Source organism: Salmo salar, chromosome 02, assembly GCF_965601325.2.
Source record: "Salmo salar chromosome 02, fSalSal1, whole genome shotgun sequence".
Classification (NCBI taxonomy): domain Eukaryota; kingdom Metazoa; phylum Chordata; class Actinopteri; order Salmoniformes; family Salmonidae; genus Salmo; species Salmo salar.
Genome location: NC_138292.1, coordinates 87,888,940 through 87,912,313, shown reverse-complemented (window position 1 = coordinate 87,912,313; position 23,374 = coordinate 87,888,940). Strand labels below are relative to the sequence as shown.

At 42.3% G+C, this 23,374-nt stretch overlaps 1 pseudogene across 1 annotated transcript in view; it reads left to right on the top strand.

Annotated features, from left to right (window-relative positions):
* The window catches only part of LOC145863946 (uncharacterized), a 43,245-nt pseudogene that overhangs the window by 5,313 nt on the left and 14,558 nt on the right, over window positions 1–23,374 (top strand). The window lies entirely within an intron of this gene.

Sequence of the window (23,374 nt, the reverse complement as noted above, 5' to 3'; positions counted from 1 at the left end):
AGGGGGAAACTATTTAGTAAACTGAAATAAAACAACAAACCTGTTTAAAAAAAATCAAAACTATCTTTGACTCCAAAACTAAAATAGCCTAAAATAATAACCAGCATGAATTATGTTCAGTTTGAATAATTTATATCTTAACTTTGGGCAAAAATAGAATTGGGTTTTAAATATTTTTTATGTGGTTTTAAATCTTCTGAACCTGGTGGCTGGTAAATGCTGCCATGGGATGGCAATGTTTCAAATAGACCTAGCTTGTGTATCACTATCACTTGCTATCACCAGAAATACTTTAAGAAATGAGGATATTGGAAACTCCTTTCGATTTGTATTAACATATTAAAGAAAATAACATTGGCATGAATTACCCTCTGTGAACAAGAAGCACAACATTACAAATATTTTCAGAGATGTGAGATAATTAACTAGTTCTCTGTAATATCGTATAGCTTTGCAATCGTGACTTTCCGTACTTTCAAGGAAAATAGGCATGTTTCGCGACTCATACCCTGACTTTAAAACGGGATTTTCGTGAGAATTAGCTTTGGCGTGTCACAGCATGACAATGTGAACGCGATTGGTCGACAGTCTCTTGTATGGGTGTTATTTACGCGTTGACATTTTCTGGGAATAGTTTTTATTTGAAAAGTTTTTGTTTACTTGCCTGCCTATTGAATTTGGAATGCACTGAGATAATTCCTTTGATACAGCAGTAGCAATACAGGGATATAACATCTACAGAAAAGACAGGAATGCTTATGGGAGAGCTGCTGCTGTATACAGTGCATTCCGAAAGTATTCAGACCCCTTGACTTTTTCCACATTTTGTTACGTTAAAGCCTTATTCAAAAACGGATTAAATTATTTTTTCCCCCTTTCATTTAGCTAATTTATTTGACACACCTGCATTTGGGGAGTTTCTCCCATCCTTCTCTGCAGATTCTCTCTAGCTCTGTCAGGTTGGATGGGGAACATCACTGCACAGCTATTTTCAGGTCTCTCCAGAGATGTTAGATCGGGCTCAAGTCTGGGCTCTGGCTGGGCCACTCAAGGACATTCAGAGACTTGTCCCGAAGCCACTCCTGTGTTGTCTTGGCTGTGTGCTTAAGGTCGTTGTCCTGTTGGACGGTGAACCTTTTCCCCAGTCTGAGGTCCTGAGCACTCTGGAGCAGGTCTTTCATCAAGGATCTCTCTGCACTTTGCTCTGTTAATATTTCCCTGGATCCTGACTAGTCTCCCAGTCCCTGCTGCTGAAAAACATCCTCACAGCATGATGCTGCCACCACCACCATGCTTCACTGTAGGGATCGTGCCAGGTTTCCTCCAGACGTGACTCTTGGCATTCAGGCCAAAGAGTTAAATCTTGGTTTCATCAAGCCAGAGAATCTTGTTTCTCATGGTCTTAGAGTCCTTAAGGTGCCTTTTGTCAAACTCCAAGTAGGCTGTCATGTGCCTTTTACTGAGGAGTGGTTTCCATCTGGCCACTCTACCATAAATGTCTGATTGGTGGAGTACTGCAAAAATGGTTGTCCTTCTGGAAGGTTCTCCCATCTCCACAGAGGAACTCTGGAGCTCTGGTTTTTGGTCACCTCCCTGACCAAGGCCCTTCTCCCCCAATCGCTCAGTTTGGCTGGGTGACCAGCTCTAGGAAGAGTATTCCATTTAAGGACGATGGAGGCCACTGTGTTCTTGGGGACCTTCAATGCTGCAGAATTCTTTTTGGTACCCTTCCCCAGATCTTTGCCTCGACACAATCTTGTCTTGGAGCTCTACGGACAGTTCCTTTGACCTCATGGCTTGGGTTTTGCTCTGACATGCACTGTCAACTGTGGGACTATATATAGACAGGTGTGTGCCTTCCAAATCATATCCAATCAATTGAATTTACCACAGGTGGACTTCGAACAAGTTGTAGATACATCTCAAGGATGATTAAAGGAAACAAGATGCACCTGAAAGCAATTTCGAGTCTCATAGAAAAGGGTCCGAATACTTAAATAAGGTATTTCTGTTTTTTTTCTCCCTGTTTTCCCTTTGTCATTATGGGCTATTGATGACGCCCCTCTGAAACAAGATAGCCTAACCACCAGAAAAAACTCTTCCTGAGCCTTCTCCTCCCTCTGCGGCTGGCCTTCGTAAATTCTGATGTTATGCTCCTATAGTTTCTGGTAATAGGCTACACCAGCAGTCGTTATGCTCCTATAGTTTCTGGTAATAGGCTACACCAGCAGTCGTTATGCTCCTATAGTTTCTGGTAATAGGCTACACCAGCAGTCGTTATGCTCCTATAGTTTCTGGTAATAGGCTACACCAGCAGTCGTTATGCTCCTATAGTTTCTGGTAATAGCCTACACCAGCAGTCGTTATGCTCCTATAGTTTCTGGTAATAGGCTACACCAGCAGTCGTTATGCTCCTATAGTTTCTGGTAATAGGCTACACCAGCAGTTGTTATGCTCCTATAGTTTCTGGTAATAGGCTACACCAGCAGTTGTTATGCTCCTATAGTTTCTGGTAATAGGCTACACCAGCAGTCGTTATGCTCCTATAGTTGATGGTAATAGGCTACACCAGCAGTCGTTATGCTCCTATAGTTTCTGGTAATAGGCTACACCAGCAGTCGTTATGCTCCTATAGTTTCTGGTAATAGGCTACACCAGCAGTCGTTATGCTCCTATAGTTTCTGGTAATAGGCTACACCAGCAGTCAGCAACCTTTTCCATTTGGTGGCAATTTATCTGACCATTTCTAATGATCTGGTGCCAGTTAGGATTTTCATATTCACATTTTACTGGAACAGTTTACTATAATAGTCTTTGTATCTCAACATCATTCTCTGTGGTTAATCTACATTCTATTTAAAATGAAAATTATAAATAAACATTTTTATTGCCATTGCTAAGTTTGAAATAACCTACATAACGCCCCAAAATGTTAACATTGCATTCTGCAGGTAGAAAATATCCTGATTAAAAATAAATATCATATAAATCACATTGGCTGCACATGGCCTGTCTGCAACGAACTTGAAACATTGTATCAACTGGGTCAGCAGAAAGGAGATAGCAAGCTTGCAACATTGTATAAAATATTCTGGGGCCTCAGAGTGAGTTTGAAATACTATCAGACATCCCCAAATGGGCACATTTATAGACCAACATTTGCGCGCAGGACAGGTAGACTAGTCCTACTTCTATCAAATCAAAATGTATTTGTCACGTGCGGCAAATACAACAGGTGTTACAGTGAAATGCTGACTTACAGGCTCTAACCAACAGTGCAATTTCTAAGTTAAAAAAATGCACTCGAACTATGTAACATTTAGTGGCTCCTTACATTACGCTGGGAAAATAATTTACAGGCACAGAAATCCTAAATCATTTCAGAAAGTAACCGAGAGTCACCTTAACTTGATTGACAACACCCAAATGAATACTGTCATTAACGCGGTTCTTCAGTAATTACACATAATACTGTAGCTGTTTAGTTACAGTCACATGTTCAACTATCATCAGCTGATCCAGGAAATCATTTTCTGAATGGCAGTCACATGACAAACATCACGACATGCAACAACAACCAAAGTGTTTCTTAATTCATTACTCTGGTAAAGACAGTTATGCCGTGCTCCATGTTGGATCCAACATCCCTAACAAATTGATGTTTAATGTGTTATTGTCTACTTGATTTACAGTAGGGTCTCGTTAGTCTGTTTGGACACAGAGATACTTAGCTCATAATGTGTAGAGAACTGTTCCTTGATGGATAGGCTATTGTACAACACACAGAGCTATTTTCCTTTATTCAGGACATTTAGAATGAAAACACATTAAAGAGTAGCATAATGGGATTATTGACAAAATGATCTGGTGATGAAATGTCATGACAAAGACATTTTAGTTTCCATGTTTCACCTGAAATATTAAATTATTTATAGTCCTAGGTCTATGTTATTGTTAGGTGAAGTTATGGGTCCTACAGTAGGTCTATGTTATAGTTATGGGTCCTACAGTAGGTCTATGTTGTTGTTAGGTGAAGTTATGGGCCAATTTGTTAAACACTTGGTGGACAAACCCTCATTGTCAGGCTGATGGCAAAGCTATCCAGATAGCATTTTAAGTTCTGTTATACTCACAGACATCATTCAAACAGTTTTAGAAACTTCAGAGTGTTTTGTATCCAAATCTACTAATAATATGCATATCCTACCTTCTGGGCCTGAATAGTAGGCAGTTTACTACGGGCACGCTTTTCATCCGGATGTCAGAATAATGCCCCCTACCCTAGAAAAGTTAAAGGGAGTGCTCCTAATCTCAGCTTGTTACCTGTAAAAAAGACACCTGTCCACAGAAGCAAACAATCAATCAGATTCCAAACTCTCCACCATGGCCTAGACCAAAGAGCTCTCCAAGGATGTCAGGGACAAGATTGTAGACCTACACAAGGCTGGAATGGGCTACAAGACCATCGCCAAGCAGCTTGGTGAGAAGGTGACAACATTTGGTGCGACTATTATTCGCAAATGGAAGAAACACAAAAGAACTGTCAATCTCCCTCGGCCTGGGGCTCCATGCAAGATCTCACCTCCTGGAGTTGCAATGATCAAGAGAACGGTGAGGAATCAGCCCAGAACTACACGGGAGGATCTTGTCAATGATCTCAAGGCAGCTGGGACCATAGTCACCAAGAAAACTATTGGTAACACACTACGCCGTGAAGGACTGAAATCCTGCAGCGCCCGCAAGGTCCCCCTGCTCAAGAATACATATACATGCCCGTCTGAAGTTTGCCAAAGAACATCTGAATGACTCAGAGGACAACTGGTGAAAGTGTTGTGGTCAGATAAGACCAAAATGGAGCTCTTTGACATCAACTCAACTCGCCGTGTTTGGTGGAGAGGAATGCTGCCTATGACCCTATGACCCCAAGAACACCATCTCTACCATCAAACATGGAGGTGTAAACATTATGCTTTGGGGGTGTTTTTCTGCTAAGGGGACAGGACAACTTCACCGCATCAAAGGGACGATGGACGGGGCCATGTACCATCAAATCTTGGGTGAGAACCTCCTTCCCTCAGCCAGGGCATTGAAAATGGGTCGTGGATGGGTATTCCAGCATGACAATGACCCAAAACACACGGCCAAGGCAACAAAGGAGTGGCTCAAGAAGAAGCACATTCAGGTCCTGGAGTGGCCTAGCCAGTCTCCAGACCTTAATCCCATAGAAAATCTGTAGAAAGAGCTGAAGGTTCGAGTTGCCAAACGTCAGCCTCGAAACCTTAACCTGTTAGGGCTAAGGGGCAGTATTGACACGGCTGGATAAAAAACGTACCCGATTTAATCTGGTTACTACTCCTGCCCAGTAACTAGAATATGCATATAATTATTGGCTTTGGATAGAAAACACCCTAAAGTTTCTAAAACTGTTTGAATGGTGTCTGTGAGTATAACAGAACTCTTATGGCAGGCCAAAACCTAAGAAGATTTCAAGCAGGAAGTGGCCTGTCTGAGAAGTAGTGTTTCATCTTGGCTCTTTTTATTGAAGACTCAGGATCTGTGCAATAACGTGACACTTCCTACGGCTTCCATAGGGTCTCAGAGCCCGGGAAAAGGCTGAACAATATCGAGGCAGGCTCTGGCTGAAACACATTATCGCTTTTGGCAAGTGGCCACTCAGAGTACTATGGGCTTAGGCGCGTGCCCGCTTCGACCGAATGCTTTCTTTTCCTTTGTCTGTTTACATAAAAGAAGATTCCCGGTCGGAATATTATCGCTTTTTTATGAGAAAAATGGCATAAAAATTGATTTTAAACAGCGGTTGACATGCTTCGAAGTACGGTAATGGAATATTTAGATTTTTTTTGTCACGAATTGCGCCATGCTCGCCACCCTTATTTACCCTTTAGGATAGTGTCTAGAACGCACGAACAAAACGCCGCTGTTTGGATATAACGATGGATTATTTTGGACCAAACCAACATTTGTTATTGAAGTAGAAGTCCTGGGAGTGCATTCTGACGAAGACAACAAAGGTAATAACATTTTTCTTATAGTAAATCTGACTTTGATGAGTGCTAAACTTGCTGGGTGTCTAAATAGCTAGCCCTGTGATGCCGGGCTATCTACTGAGAATATTGCAAAATGTGCTTTCACCGAAAAGCTATTTTAAAATTGGACATATCGAGTGCATAGAGGAGTTCTGTATCTATAATTCTTAAAATAATTGTTATGCTTTTTGTGAACGTTTATCGTGAGTAATTTAGTAAATTCACCGGCAGTGTTCGGTGGGACTGCTAGTCACATGCTAGTCACATGCTAATGTAAAAAGCTGGTTTTTGATATAAATATGAACTTGATTGAACAAAACATGCATGTATTGTATAACATAATGTCCTAGGGTTGTCGTCTGATGAAGATCATCAAAGGTTAGTGCTACATTTAGCTGTGGCTTGGGTTTATGTGACATTATATGCTAGCTTGAAAAATGGGTGTCTGATTATTTCTGGCTGGGTACTCTGCTGACATAATCTAATGTTTTGCTTTCGTTGTAAAGCCTTTTTGAAATCGGACAGTGTGGTTAGATTAACGAGAGTCTTATCTTTAAAATGGTGTAAAATAGTCATATTTTTGAAAAATTGAAGTAATATCATATCTAAGGTATTTGAATAACGCGCCACAGGATTCAACTGGCTGTTGAGTAGGTGGGAAGAACCTAGCCCATAGAGGTTAATGACTTGGAGAAGATCTGCAAAGAGGAGTGGGACAAAATCCCTCTTGAGATGTGTGCAAAGCTGGTGGCCAACTAACCTCTAGAGGACCCCTTCGAGATAAATTCCCGTTAACAGGATTGGTTGGACAACAACCAGTGAGATAGCATGGCGCGAAATTCAAAAAATAATAATCTCAAAATTAAAATTCAAGTATTATATGGCATTTTAAAGATACTCTACTCGTTAATCCAATCACATTGTCCGATTTCAAAAAGGCTTTACGGTGAAAGCAAAACATTATATTATTTTAGCATAGCACCTTAGCAACAAAAAAAAGCAATTTTCCTAGCACGGATAGCCATCACAAAACCAGATATACAGCTAAATTTAAGCACTAACCTTTGACAATCTTCATCAGATGACACTCCTAGGACATCATGTTAGACAATACATGCATTTTTTGTTCGATCAAGTTTATATTTATATCCAAAACCCAATATTTACATTGGCGCATGACGTTCAGAAAATGTTTTCTCCCCATAACAGCCGGTGAATAGGCACATTCATTTACAGAAGAACTCATAAACGTTGACAAAATGTATAACAATTATTTAAAGAATTATAGATAATCTACTCCTTTATGCAACCACTTTGTCAGATTTCAAAATAACTTTACGGAAAAAGCACATTGTTCAATATTCTGAGTACAGAACTTACCTTCAATGCTAAGCTATACAGTTAGCCTACAACCACGGCGTCGACAAATCTCTAAAAATATGTTTGAAATGTTTACTTACCTTTGCTAATCTTCGGCGGAATGCACTCGGAAGGGCACCCACTTCCACAAGAAATGTTCATTTGTTCTGCAAAGTCCATCATTTATGTCCAAATACGTCCGTTTTGTTGACCCATCCAGAACACTTTACAATGCCATGTGGCGTGGATGCAAATCCATAGACGAAATGGTCAAAAGTTCCATTACCGTTTGTAGAAACACGTCAAACGATGTTTACAATCAATCCTTTAGGGTATTTTTTTACGTAAAATTGCGATAATTTTACAACCGGGCAATAGGTATTCATCCCAGAAGAAAATATTATATTTTCTGGGCCAGAGTAGTAATCTGTTTAAATTGGGTACGTTTTTCATCTGGCCGTGAAAATACTGCCCCTAGCCCCAACAGGTTTTAAGGTAGGGATGTCCCAAGGATCCCGGATAGCATTGACCATTGTGCATTCTTCTGTCTCTTTTTTACATAGCAAGTGATAGGTTCTGACTTCTGAACTTGAAAATATGAAATATCCTTATTTATGTCACTGTTTGAGAGAAGGGGATGTAGAACGTTTACATTCTGTCAGAATGTGTTATTGTTAGATGTCAGGGATCCTATGGAAGGAGAAGGGCCACAGTCTGGTACAAGTCAACAGGACAGCCGTGAGGTGGGGAGGAGAAGGGCCACAGTCTGGAACAAGTCAACAGGACAGCCGTGAGGTGGGGAGGAGAAGGGCCACAGTCTGGAACAAGTCAACAGGACAGCTGTGAGGTGGGGAGGAGAAGGGCCACAGTCTGGAACAAGTCAACAGGACAGCCGTGAGGTGGGGAGGAGAAGGGCCACAGTCTGGTACAAGTCAACAGGACAGCCGTGAGGTGGGGAGGAGAAGGGCCACAGTCTGGAACAAGTCAACATGACAGCTGTGAGGTGGGGAGGAGAAGGGCCACAGTCTGGAACAAGTCAACAGGACAGCCGTGAGGTGGGGAGGAGAAGGGCCACAGTCTGGAACAAGTCAACAGGACAGCCGTGAGGTGGGGAGGAGAAGGGCCACAGTCTGGAACAAGTCAACAGGACAGCTGTGAGGTGGGGAGGAGAAGGGCCACAGTCTGGTACAAGTCAACAGGACAGCCGTGAGGTGGGGAGGAGAAGGGCCACAGTCTGGAACAAGTCAACAGGACAGCCGTGAGGTGGGGAGGAGTGAGGAATTTAGGCCGAGGTTAGGTCAGATGAAGTGAGGAAGAACTGATATCACTAAAGTTCTGCCTAGCAACAGAGGTGTAAGGAGGAGACTCAGCATAAATGGTTAAATACCAGTAAGGAGGAGACTCAGCATAAAGGGTTAAATACCAGTAAGGAGGAGACTCAGCATAAAGGGTTAAATACCAGTAAGGATGAGACTCAGCATAAAGGGTTAAATACCAGCAGCCTGTGTGAATATGTCTTGGTCTTATGCAGCTGTGACTCAGTGGGTGATTAAACTTGGTTTGAGCTTTACTCATCGTCTGAGTTTTTACTCTTTATTTAGAACTTAAAACTTCTTTGGGATAGGGGGCAGTATTTTCACGGCCGGATAAAAAACGTACCCGATTAAATCTGGTTACTACTCCTGCCCAGAAACTAGAATATGTATATAATTAGTATATTTGGATAAATAACACTCTGAAGTTTCTAAAACTGTTTGAATGGTGTCTGTGAGTATAACAGAACTCATATGGCAGGCCAAAACCTGAGAAGATTCTATATGGGAAGTGCCCTGTCTGACCATTTCTTGGCCTTCTGTAGCCTCATTATCGAAAATACAGGATCTCTGCGGTAACATGACATTTTCTGAGGCTTTCATTGGCTCTCAGAAGGCGCCAGAACGTGGAATGATAACTCTGCAGTCTCTGGGCGAAAAACGGTAGGGGTTTTGGAGAGGGGTACTTCTGAGAACAATGGCACTGGCGCGCATGTGCATGTGACGATTCCATTTTCTTCTTTCAGTGTTTGAACGGATACAACGTCTCCCGGTTGGAATATTATCGCTATTTTACGAGAAAAATCGCATAAAAATTGATTTTAAACAGCGTTTGACATGCTTCGAAGTACGGTAATGGAATATTTTGAAAATTTTTGTCACGAAACGCGCCGGCGCGTCACCCTTCGGATAGTGATTTGAACGCACGAACAAAACGGAGCTATTTGGATATAACTATGGATTATTTGGAACCAAAACAACATTGGGTGTTGAAGTAGAAGTCCTGGGAGTGCATTCTGACGAAGAACAGCAAAGGTACTACAATTTTTCTAATAGTAAATCTGAGTTTGGTGAGTGCCAAACTTGGTGGGTGTCAAAATAGCTAGCCATGATGGCTGGGCTATCTACTCAGAATATTGCAAAATGTGCTTTCACCGAAAAGCATAAAGGAGTTCTGTATCCATAATTCTTAAAATAATTATGTTTTTTGTGAACGTTTATCGTGAGTAATTTAGTAACTTCACAGGAAGTTTGCGGTGGGTATGCTAGTTCTGAACAAAACATGCTAATGTAAAAAGCTGGTTTTTGATATAAATATGAACTTGATTGAACAAAACATGCATGTATTGTATAACATAATGTCCTAGGAGTGTCATCTGATGAAGATCATCAAAGGTTAGTGCTGCATTTAGCTGTGGTTTGGGTTTTTGTGACATATATGCTAGCTTGAACAATGGGTGTGTGATTATTTCTGGCTGGGTACTCTCCTGACAATCTAATGTTTTGCTTTCGTTGTAAAGCCTTTTTGAAATTGGACAATGTGGTTAGATAAAGGAGAGTCTTGTCTTTAAAATGGTGTAAAATAGTCATATGTTTGAAAAATTGAAGTTTTTGCATTTTTGAGGTATTTGTAATTCGCGCCACTCTATACCATTGGATATTGGTGAGGCGTTCCGCTAGCGGAACATCTGTCCCTAATAGGTTTTAAGGGCAGTTTATTTCAAATGTAGTACCCTGACGGAGAAAATCCAATTAGCGTTTTATAGTTACATCGTTAGGGTAACTTAACCTAAAGTGGACACACTCCCACCAGTTTCTTAGAAAACTTCCCAGACTTTGTAGACAGTTTAATAATGCTTAAACCTCATCTGTATCAAATGATCCATTAAAAAGATACCAACTCAAAACCTACATTGGTCTATATATGGGTTGTTTAAATTGTATCTAATTATATTCCCAGTATTACTTTATCAAATCTCTACTAATCGATTATACACATATACAATTCATATTTTCATATATTTAAAGAATCCATATAAAACTTAAGAAATTCTCAGGTAGTCACGACAACCATTCCATTTGCTTTTTCAAGGACTCCACAGCTACGAAGCAGCTCTCCATAAATACTCCCAGCAGAACAAAAAATAAACTTTTGTTTCCCAGACAATGACCATGGGATCCTCAACGGTTCTCTAACCTCCCAGAGACCACGGCAAAATCAAGCCTCCCAGGAACTATAGACCTTCCGCTGCTTTCTGAAATATAATCTCGCTTATTATCCACATTTCAATCATCTGATTAAGCATATTTCTATGTTACTATCCAGAGGACAGATTAAGACTCATTTCCACAGTCACACAACTCTCATATCACATACACACAACTCCCATATCACAGTCACACAACTCTCATATCACAGTCACACAACTCTCATATCACAGTCACACAACTCTCATATCACAGTGACACAATGCTATTCCCAAACATACCTAATCAATTAGTTGTTTTTCAACAATATTTTAACCTGCAGGAATATTTTCACATTTCTATCTCATGGTTAGTTCCTAGGATAATGCAACTCATACATTTACATATTTCAATACTTCTAAAATGGGGTACAGGGTTAAAACAATTACAGGTTTAAAACAATTACAGGTGCACCTTACTAACATATACTATATCATAAATGGTCTTAACTAGTAAACACAGATTCTAGTTTTCATCCAGTTCATACAGATAGCTGACTGGGCCCTGTTTGCCACCCCCCCCCCCCCCCCCCCCCCCCTTCTACACAGGAAAACACACTCAGAGCCTTCGAGGCTTTTCTAAAAACTACACTTTGCATGTTTCTCACCTCATTCTTTTTTTTAAACTAGGTTTGAGTTGTGGTATCCACTCAGATCAAAGGTGGGTTCATCTGCTCCGTTCCCGAAGTGTGGTCTCCCTGAGATCCCAAGTTGGAGGGATCCCTCGTGCACTATTTACCCAGATCATTTACCCAGGTCGTCAGTCACCAAGTCAAGATTCACATACCCATCGCCAAATGTGGTTGTTAATTTTTAATCTTGTTCATTTCCAATGTTACAGTATAGCTTCCGTCCCTCTCCTCTCCCCAACCTGGGCTTGAACCAGGGACCCTCTGCACATATCAACAACTGACACCCACGAAGCATCGTTACCCATCTCGCCACAAAAGCCGCAGCCCTTGCAGAGCAACTACTTCAGGTCTCAGAGCGAGTGACCTCATTACTCTTTGTGTAGAGACCAGGGTCTGGCCCTGGGGTCATCTCTCCCTGGTACCATATAGAACAGAAACATTAACTCATGCTCTGGAATGCAGTCTCTTTAGGTTTTATCACCCAAAAGACATTGTAAATCTCCTGTCAGTGTTTTCTCCCAGAGGCCCAACCTCAGTACAGACACAGAAACAATAGTTCTAAGAACCCTTTATTCTGTTGCATAAAACAACCATTTGATGCAATAAAAGTATTATAACATAATTGTAGAAAAAGCCCATGGAATTGGTGGAATAATCCTTTAATTCATTGCCACTTACTCAGCTGGGCCAGGGGCGCTTTAATTAGGTCAGGTGGAAATGTCCGACAGATCTCAACTCCATAAACGGAGGAAATCTCCATCGCCTGATCGCGCTGCTTTCTCTTCCTTCACTCCGTCTCATCCAGAAGTTCTGTGCGTCCATGAATCCACCGACTCTGTTACCTTTCATCTGTTGCGATCGGGAGAGCGGGCCATCAGTTGTTGTTTAGAGTTATTACCGCGGAGCGCGGCTTGGAGCGCTTCAAACTTATCGTGTAATGTGAATGGCCAATGACCCCGGCCCTACGGATCATAACAGGCCAATTATGAAATTGGTATGGTTAATATGTAATGAAATTCCGTGTACATATGAAGACACTTGAAAGGGTGAAATAAGAAAGTAATTGTTTGTTGAACAGATCGGCTCTGATATCCAACTACTGGCGATTTATAGATTGAATAACCGATCACTGTTTGTATTCTTTCATGATAAACAGTTGAGCCTAAATTGCTCACCGATGGTTCCTATTGGCTTATTAATGAACTGGATTGTTGAATTCCCTAAATGTTAATAATGAATGATTGTTACGATTAGATCTTTGATGGATTTGATTGGATACACGTTATTCTGTTTCCTTTGTTATGCAGCACAGACTACTCAGTAAATATACCACTTTATGGTTAAAGGAATTCCTGCCTCAGTCTCATCCATTCCTCTGTCACCTGACCCGTGACCACCTGTTCACCTTCACTGTTAGTCATCCTACCTGTCCAGCTACCCACACAGATTCCCCTCATCTTTCAGTTTTGCTCTGTGTCCACTGAAAGTTGACTAGTAACAACAACTGGGACCTAAAAGACACCCACCATGAGACCCACTAAATCTGGGGCAAACAAAAGAAAAACCCACACCAAACTTAAAGACAGGAAGCAAACCAAAAAGGTAGAGCAACTAAAGGTGTTGACTCTCCACATGTATCAAGACAACTGGAGCACTGGGCCAGACACAGGTTAAATAGAACCTGGACCAGCTCAGGTGAAACACCTTCCCACTAACGAGATGGACAAGCCAGCACAGGTGTAACACATACTGACTAACGAGGTGACACCAATCAGTGCGTCCTACGTGCTAACGAGCGAGCTAGACGTGCTAACGAGCGAGCTAGACGTGCTAACGAGCGAGCTAGACGTGCTAACGAGCGAGCTAGACGTGCTAACGAGCGACGAGCTAGACGTGCTAACGAGCTAGACGTGCTAACGAGCTAGACGTGCTAACGAGCTAGACGTGCTAACGAGCTAGACGTGCTAAAGTCCAACCTCAAACATAAATGGAAAAACCAAAGCCTGTAACACCTTCCCCCTTAAGACAACAAATATATCCTATATTTTTGTTGGACAAGTTTGCTCACTACCAACAGAAAACTTCAATTTCTCATTATAATCAACTACAATGCTTCACCTTCACCAATATAAACATGGTGTCTACTGGCTGTCAACAATTAAAAACAAGAAAAAATGTTTTTTTCCCCCACTAGCTTCTAGAACTCTCGTCTTCCTAAAACTCACTAGCTTCTAGAACTCTCGTCTTCCTAAAACTCACTAGCTTCTAGAACTCTCGTCCCCTTGGAACGAGCCCAAACAAAACTCATCTCCAATACGGAAAAACATGCAGTCAAAATAAATTGTGATCCATGGCAACGCACTGACTAAACGCAAAACACAAAACTTTTTGACTGCTCACCCAGAGACAATCAGCAACCAAGTTGTCCTTGCCACGGACATGTCTGATTTCAAGAGGAAACTCTTGCAATATCCGTAGTAACTTTCCACCTCACTGCAGAGCTTCTCTCTCTTCTCAGGGTTCACTAGATAGGCATGTTGTTGGATCGGGGCCCAGTCCCCAATGTCATGCTCTAGTACATTTGGGTTGGCACATCTGAGAATTAACCCTGATATTCTAAAAGCAGGGCAACAACGTCAATATAAAAGTATCCACAAATTGTCAGTTTGTTGCATAAATAATTATGATTACTAAATGTTACATGAATTGTAAAGATGAAATATAAAACCAAATGTACACCCCTTTGTTAATATGTATTGGCAATAATAAACTTAAATAATTAACTTAACGGTGAGGCATGGAATATTAAAACATGTATCTTTTGTCAGGCTGAATGTTTGAAATATGAGGTGATTTGAGTCATGCTTCTCAATGAGGAAACCAATAGTTATACTACATCCATATCTGCTAATGAGGAAACCACTAGTTATGGATGTAGTATATCTGGTAATGAGGAAACCACTAGTTATGGATGTAGTATATCTGGTAATGAGGAAACCACTAGTTATGGATGTAGTATATCTGGTAATGAGGAAACCACTAGTTATGGATGTAGTATATCTGGTAATGAGGAAACCACTAGTTATGGATGTAGTATATCTGCTAATGAGGAAACCACTAGTTATGGATGTAGTATATCTGCTAATGAGGAAACCACTAGTTATGGATGTAGTATATCTGGTAATGAGGAAACCACTAGTTATGGATGTAGTATATCTGGTCATGAGGAAACCACTAGTTATGGATGTAGTATATCTGGTCATGAGGAAACCACTAGTTATGGATGTAGTATATCTGCTACTGAGGAAACCACTAGTTATGGATGTAGTATATCTGGTAATGAGGAAACCAATAGTTATGGATGTAGTATATCTGGTAATGAGGAAACAACTAGTTATGGATGTAGTATATCTGGTAATGAGGAAACCACTAGTTATGGATGTAGTATATCTGCATGGAGCAAAAATGGTGAGCGACAAATTTAGTTTTTCACAATGTATTCTGAATATTACAGCACAGGATCAGGAGTGCTACTCAAGGAAACTCACATTAAGCTCTGTCAATATATACTAATTCACCACTGTGGGGGAAAACTCAGGGGAGTTCTCATAGGCTGACAGCAAAAATAGCCTCCATTTACAGGTTGCTAATGAGTGCATTTCACACTACTTTTAGATTATAATTGTAATGCTTGTTTGAATGTCCTGTTTGTTATTGTCGCAAATCAACTGCTTTATACTTTAAAAAAACACAAACCAGTAAAATGCTCTTTGGCTAGCTTTAACATCAGGCTGACAATGAGGGTTTGTACACTAAGTGTTTAACAAATTGCCCATAACTTCACCTAACAATAACATAGACCTACTATAGGACCCATAACTTCACCTAACAACAACATAGACCTACTGTAGGACCCATAACTTCACCTAACAACAACATAGACCTACTGTAGGACCCATAACTTCACCAAACAACAACATAGACCTAGGACTACAAATCATTTAATATTTAGGGTGAAAAATGGAAATTAAAATGTCTTTGTCTTCATTACATTTCATTACCAGATACATTTGTGAATAATCCCACTAGGCTACTCTGTAATGTGTTGTCATTCTAAATGTACTGAATATAGGAAAATAGCTCTGTGTGTTGTACAATAGCCTATCCATCAAGGAACAGTTCTCTACACATTATGAGCTAAGTATCTCTGTGTCCAAACAGACTAACGAGACCCTACAGTAAATCAAGCCGACAATAACACATTATAAACATCAATTTGTTAGGGTTGTTGGATCCAACATGGAGCACGGCATAACTGTCTTTACCAGAGTAATGAATGAAGAAGCACTTTGGTTGTTGTTGAAAGTCGTGATGTTTGTCATTTGACTGTCAAAAAAACTGTCCGACAGGAAGATACAGTATTTAAGTTGAAGTTCATCATATGACAAGCTTAATGTTATGACTGTAACTACTGTTCCCTGAAGGAGGGAAACTAGGTTCATAATGCCGACCCAAACGGATACTAAATGAAACGGCCCCTGGCAGACCACCCAGACCTGACCCCGCAAGATGCGTCACTTTTGTTAATTTATTCATTGTCTTCAGTCTGAAAAACTCCTGTCAATGTTGAATAAGGACGCACACCTGATTACGTATATAGAAGTAGGACTAGTCTACCTGGCCTGTGTGCAAATGTAGGCCTATAAATGTGCCCATTTGGGGATGTCTGGTAGTATTTCTGATTGTCTTAATGCAGCACCACTAATGAGTTGTGGAGCTTCTCAAAGCAAATGTTTCTTCACCTCAAACAGCAAGTAAACAAAGTCTTATTAAAATCCATTGCAAATGACAATAGTTCCTCAAAATATATAGCCTACAGCTGTGTCTGTCCCAAACTCACTGGAGCAGGAAACTGAGCGCCCAGAACTATTTATTCAATGTTTCAAGCTTGCTATCTGAGTTTCCTGACCCAATTTGATAGTTGATACAATGATTCATGTTCGTTGTAGACAGGCCATGTGCAGCCAATGTGATTTCTCTGATATTTATTTTTATCAGCATATTTTCTACCTGCAGCCTGCAATGTTTTTATTTGTTGGCTTTATGGAGGCTATTTTTTACATAGTTGGCAATGGCAATAAAAGTTACTTTTAGATTTGTATAATTTTTATTTAGATTTAGAATGTAGATTAATCACAGACAATGATTTTCAGATACTATTATAAATTAAACTGTTCCAGTAAAATGTGCATATTAAAATCATAACTGGCACACAGATCGGTAGAAATGGTCAGATAAATTGTCACTCCAAATGTAGGTTGCCGACTGCTTGTGTAGCCTATTACCAGCAACGTCAGAATGTATGAAGGCCAGCAGGAGGTGGTGGTTCAGGAAGAGTTCCTTCTCTTCTGGTTGGGCTATATTGATGTAATGGCATGAAAATAAATTGGCTGAATATTATACAATGACTTATCAACAGCTCTAACAATTTGACCCCAACAGGAAATCTACACTGGCAATTAAAGAATATACTATATACCCTAGAAACCTGGTTAAACTATAATTTTGACCTCATGGATGGCCAGTCCTTGTATTCATAGTGTAGTGAATTCAGGGGGTTGACCTGAGCTTAACTCAAACCTGGGTCCAGAAACTGTCAAGCCAACAACTTATAACTGTAACGCCAAGATGTCTGAACTTCTTGACGAGGTCGCTAGGTTTTGGGTTAAGGTTGATACAATAGCTTTCTCTATGAATGTGAGAGTGGTTACATTTCTCCATCTCCCATCCCTCAGCTGTTCACCAAACCAAGTCTCAGGGCAGCCATTTTGTGGCTGTTTAAATACTAGGTTGTCCCTTTACAAAAGCCACACAACAATCAATCAACCAATCTACAGTACAAACAATAACAAAGCTGTAATTCCACCACTGTTTTGGTAATAAGATGATGAATGGGGCTGGAGAAATGTAACTACTCTCAAATGCATAGACAGACCGACGGATGCAAGGACTGACCATCCATGATATCAACATTATAGTTTTAACCATGTTGAGGCTATACAGTGTTGGTTTACATTCTTTCTAAACATTGGAGTAAAAAAAGCTTATTTGTGGTACAACAGTTGAACTAAGCTCATGAGGCATGTGTTAAATTCTTCAAGAATCAATGGCTATAAATAAATAATTTAAAAGTCTAAATATGGATGTAGCAATTGCAGATTTCCCCTTTAACACCAAACATCAGTTAAACAACTGCAGAGTTTGTGCCTCTGTATTTAAGACAGTACTTACTAGTGTTAATCAGGGAACGGTTTCTCAAAACCATCTTATGGCTAAATTCACCGTTAGAACCATTGGATGCCTTCAGATGCGTTTGGGAAACCGGGCCCAGATATCCAGTTTCCTCTTCTGCATCCTCCTCTCCTTTTACTGTAACATCCTCCTCCCCTTTCACTCTGAACGTGTCCTTTTCTTCTTTCACAGTAACAGCCTCACCCTCTACTTCTAGTTTTACTCTGATATCCTCTGTCCAGCAGACCTCATCTTCTTGAGCAGGAGGAGAGTAGCTTAGTGACCTCATGGTTGGAGCTGACTAATAACAACACCGTAAATATGAAATTTAATCGGATAACTAACTAGACGACAGAAGTGGGTTTAAAACACAGTGGCTAATATACACTACAGCGTCTAAAGAGCTTTATTGGTTCGGCTATTTTTTCTAGCAAGCTACCGAGGTGGCTGAATAACTGTTGCTGCGGTTGAAAGAAGCGTTCCGTCCACAAGATTATACGTCACACCAACAGCATCGCCTTAAATTCCCAGACCGCCATCTGCTTACTGGAGTGGGTAACGCAGTTGAGTAAAATGTTTATTTTATATTCAGACAAAAAGTTCAAGGGTAGGAATCAGGGATGTGGCTAGTCCTAAAATATTCATTAGCCCCCCCTGTTTCATTATGATATATTGGATAAAGTAATAAAGACAGACACCAATGTCTAGTTCAATAGCCTTGTTCATGCATTGTACAAATCCCTACACACGGAGTCCGGGGAACAGTCCGGCTAGTCGATTACCTATCAACTAGACTTCGTAACATCATCCTTTTCAATAGAAAGTGCAAACATAACAGCATAACATTAAATTCTTAACAATCAAGTCATAACAATTAAAAAAGCATGACATTTTCTTTTTACTTCAGTTGTCATCTTCCTTTCTTTTTTAAATTATTTTTTAAAAAATTAAATTTTATAAACAGGAGGACAAGTTAACAGTCTCTTGCTTACAGAGTAAGCCTGTCCGGTGGCTTGCACAGCCGACCCACCCGTGAGTAAGTATGGGCTCTGACAGGGGTAGGATTAGGGACACGAGCTGGAGAGCTTGGTGGGGTAGAAGCCTCACCTTCAGTTGGCTCATGTCTCAATTCTGCGCCTCGTACCCTTAGGCCTGGACTGTGATCCAGCTCATCTAGGTGAGTGTATGGCGTGTTCTGGTTTGTCTGCTCTGCTACGCGCAGATCCACCCGATTGCGACGATAGAGGGAGCCACCAACATCCACCAGGTAAGAGCGTGGTGCAACTCTCTGTAGGCACGTGCCCAGCCTCCAAAGTCCTGTGTGGTCTCCCGGCAGCGGTTTCATCCTTATCGTTTCACCCACCTCCAGCTCTGGTAGGTCTCGAGCAGTCCGGTCGTAGAAGCACTTAGCGAGCTGCTTTCTGCGACGCAGTTTGTCCATGACGCCAACCATGATGCAGGGCTCAAGTAGCTTGTTAGCTACGGGGATGGTAGTCTTCAGACGTCTGGACAGAAGGCGTTGTGCTGGGCTGCTGTCCATGTTTTCGGTGGGTGTGTTCCTCCACTGTAAGATCGCTTTCCATGGGTCGTTGCTGTCGCGCGCGGCCCTGCTTAACAGGTTCTTTGCAATCTTGACAGCTGACTGCCTTGCCATTTGCTTTTGGGTGTCTTGGAGAGGAGGTCATGTGGTCAAACTCCCATTCTGAGGCGAAACGCTTGAACTGTGCAGTGAATTGTGGGCCATTGTCCGTGATTACCTTGTCAGGCTGACCTTGCCTGGCAAACTGCGCCTTGCAGCGCTTTATGACCGTCTCTGCAGACAAGTCAGGGAGCAGTTCAATTTCCCAAAAGTCAGAGTAGTGATCAACAATGAGAAGATAGTCCTTTTGTCTGTGGCTGAATAAGTCCATGCTGACGATTTGCCAGGCCCTTGTGGGCAGTTCGTGTGACATCATGGTTTCCTTTTGCTGTTCATGAGCGTACTCGTTGCACGTGGTACAGTTGCTGACAAAGTCTTTCATTTCTGCTTGCATGTTTGGCCAGTATAATGTTTCACGAGCCTGGCGGTAGCATGCGTCACCTCCAACGTGACTGGAGTGTATGCGGGTAAGCATCTCTGGACGTAGCGATTTGGGAATAATGACCTTCTGACCTCTGAACAAGACGCCATTTTGCACGCTGATCTCATCTCGAAAGGTCCAGTATTCTCTCACTGTGAAAGGTGTCTCCTCTTTCAGGTATGGCCAACCTGCGAGAGCCATGGACTTCAGTGATTGTAGGTGTTCGTCCTTGTCAGTGTGTTGCCTGATCTGGGCTAGGCGGTGATCTGTGACGTTTAAGTAGTCTGCCTGATTGATCTGTTGAACATCTTGTTGTTCCTGCTGTAGCGAACAGATGGCCTGCCGCTGATAGGCAGTGCCTCTGCCTGTACATTGTGCCGTTGCCCTGCTCAGTGTGTCGCTGATGTACATCTCTGGTCCTGGCTTGTAAATGACCTTCAGGCTGTAGTTTTGCAGAGTCAGGAGCATGCTTTGAAGCCTCTTGGGCGCGTTGAGGAGAGGTTTTCTGAATATGGCAATGAGTGGTTTGTGGTCAGTTTCAGCGGTGACCAGCTCTCGACCATATAAGTAGTGATGGAATCGCTGGCAGGAGAAGACGATGCTGAGGCACTCTTTCTCAATTTGTGCATAGTTCTGTTCGGTGGGGGTGAGCGCTCTCAAGGCAAACGCAACGGGCTGGCCTTCCTGCATAAGGCAGCATCCAAGTCCCCTTTGGCTGGAGTCACTCTGGATTGTGACAGGCTTCGTGACGTCGTAGTAGCGCAACACTGGCATGGATGAAGCCAGAGATTTCATCTCCTGCACCGCAGCCTCGTGCTTGGGTAACCAGTGCCATGGTGTGTCTTTGTCCAGCAACCGGCGCAGAGGCTCACAGACTGCTGATAGGTGTGGCATGAACTTTGCAAGATAGTTTGCAAAACCGATGAGACGCTGTACTCCTTTTGCATCAGATGGGTTTGGCATGTCGAGGATCGCTCGGACCTTGTCTGGGTCCGGCTTCAGGCCTTTTGCCGAGAGAATGTGGCCATGGAAGTGGACGTCTTTCACCTTGAACTGTAGCTTCTTCAGGCCAAGACGAAGCTTAACTGATCGACAGCGCTCCATCAGTGCCAGGAGCTTCACATCGTGGTCGCGTTCTGCTTCTTCGTCTGTGTCACCACAGCCTACGATCAGGACATCATCGGCGATGGGTTCAATGTTCTTGAGCCCAGCCAGTAACTCGTGCTGCTTGCGTTGGTATACCTCAGGTGCCACTGAGACACCAAACGGGAGCTTGAGCCAGCGTTTCCGACCCCAGGGGGTCCAGAAGGTAGTCATGAAGCTGCTTTCTTCGTCCAGCTTGCATTGAAGGAATGCATCTCGGGCATCCACCAAGGTGAAAATCCTGGCCTTGGGAAGCTTGTAGAGGACATCCTCTAGTGTTGGCATGATGTAGTGGGATCGTTTCAGTGCTTGGTTCAGATGCTTTGGGTCGATGCAGACCCTCAGCTTCTCTGTTTTTTTCACTATGACCATATTGCTGATCCAGTCAGTTGGTTCGGTCACAGATGTCATGTGGCCATCGGCCTCGTACTTGTCCAGCTGGGCCTTCACAGCCACTTTCATTGCAATGGGCACATTGCGAGGAGCACACTGGACTGGAGTGATGCTCTCATCCACTTCAAAGTGTACCTCCCCAGGCACTGATTCAACGGGCATGTTGAATATATCGTCATATCTGCTGAGTAGTTGTTCTTTGGACAGGGGTCCATGCTGGATATGATCCACAACGTGCAGGTCATTTGGTACAGTGAACTGCATCAGTCCCAGGCGTTCGCATGTAGAGCCTGAGAGGAGAGGATGTTGACTGGTTTTCACAATCTCAAACTCCAGCTTGTGTTTGCGTCCCCGAATAACACATTCGGTCTCAAAGGTGCCCATAGAGCTCATTAGCTCTCCTGAGTACAGCTTTAGTCTAGTATCGCTGGGCAATAGATGTGTGTCAGGTGCCAGATTGAGTTTGTCTTTGTAGCTCATTATGTTGCATGTAGCACCGGAATCCAGTTGACATTGTTGTTGCTTGTTGTGTAATCGTAGTGTCACAAACCATTTCTTCCCTCTTGAGTGTACAGCCCCAATGGATTCATGCATGTAAATGTCACTTCACTGTTCAGCTCTGAACATTGAGTGACATCATCAACACAGTGAATCTTGCCCTCACTCACCCTTCTTTTGCTTTTGAGACACACTTTTGCAAAGTGATTATCAGTTCCACAAGCTCTGCATGGTTTTCCATAGGCAGGGCAGTGCTCTTTGCCACGTGTGTGCGTATTCCCACAGTATTTACATGCTACTGGGCTCTCTGTGTTCACCGTTCGTGGTGATTTACTCTGCCTCGATTGGTTTTGCCTGAATGTCTGCCTAGCAACAGCGTGAACAGTATCAACGTCAGAGCGTGGGGTTTCGATTTCCATTGCTCTCATTCTCATGTCAGTGACTTCGGCAGTGCGGCACATTTCGATGGCAGTTACTAATGTTAAGCCTCTCTCTCTCTCAGTAGACGCCGGCGCGTATCCTCATTTGCAATTCCCAGTACTATTTTGTCACGAATCAATTAATCTTTCAATCCCCCGTATTCACAAGTGGCGAATTTTTCTCTCAAACGGGTTACAAAGTTGTGTACTGACTGACCCTCTTCCTGTTTGCAGCTTCCGAAAACGAACCGCTCGTAAATTACGTTTCTGGCGGGTTTGAAGTAATTCTCCAATGCATCCAATATAGCCTTTGCATCACACTGTTGTCGCGCTGTGAGGGTGAGATTGTGCCGGTAGATATGCCTGCATTCGCTGCCCATTAAACTCCTCAGAGTTGCCGCTTGTACCTCGTTGGGTTTCTCATGTAGACCGGTCGCCAGCGCATAGTCCTCGAATTCATCCCTGAAATTGTCCCAATTAGTATTCCAGTCCCCTGTGAGAACCATGGGATTTGGTGGCGGAATGTTCGCTGCCATAGCGATGGAATAGGAGATCTCTTTGCCTTCAGTCATCGAGGTAGGTAGTGATGCTAGCTAACCAGTTAACAACTAGTTGATCAGTGTTGTGACTAGGAGTAGGAATCGGCGTGTGTTCGCATATGGAACGTAACCGCGCCTATACTGTACTTAGCTACAAAAATAACAAACGTATGGTTTTCGAGCCACTTCTGATACCATGTTCCAGTATGATATATTGGATAAAGTAATAAAGACAGACACCAATGTCTAGTTCAATAGCCTTGTTCATGCATTGTACAAATCCCTACACGCGGAGTCCCAGGAACAGTCCGGCTAGTCGATTACCTATCAACTAGACTCCCCCCCCCTAAATAAATCAATATCAGTCAATATATTTTTTTCAGTGATTTCTTTTTTTCGTCAACCTTTCCATCGCATCTTAAACTTCTTACAGG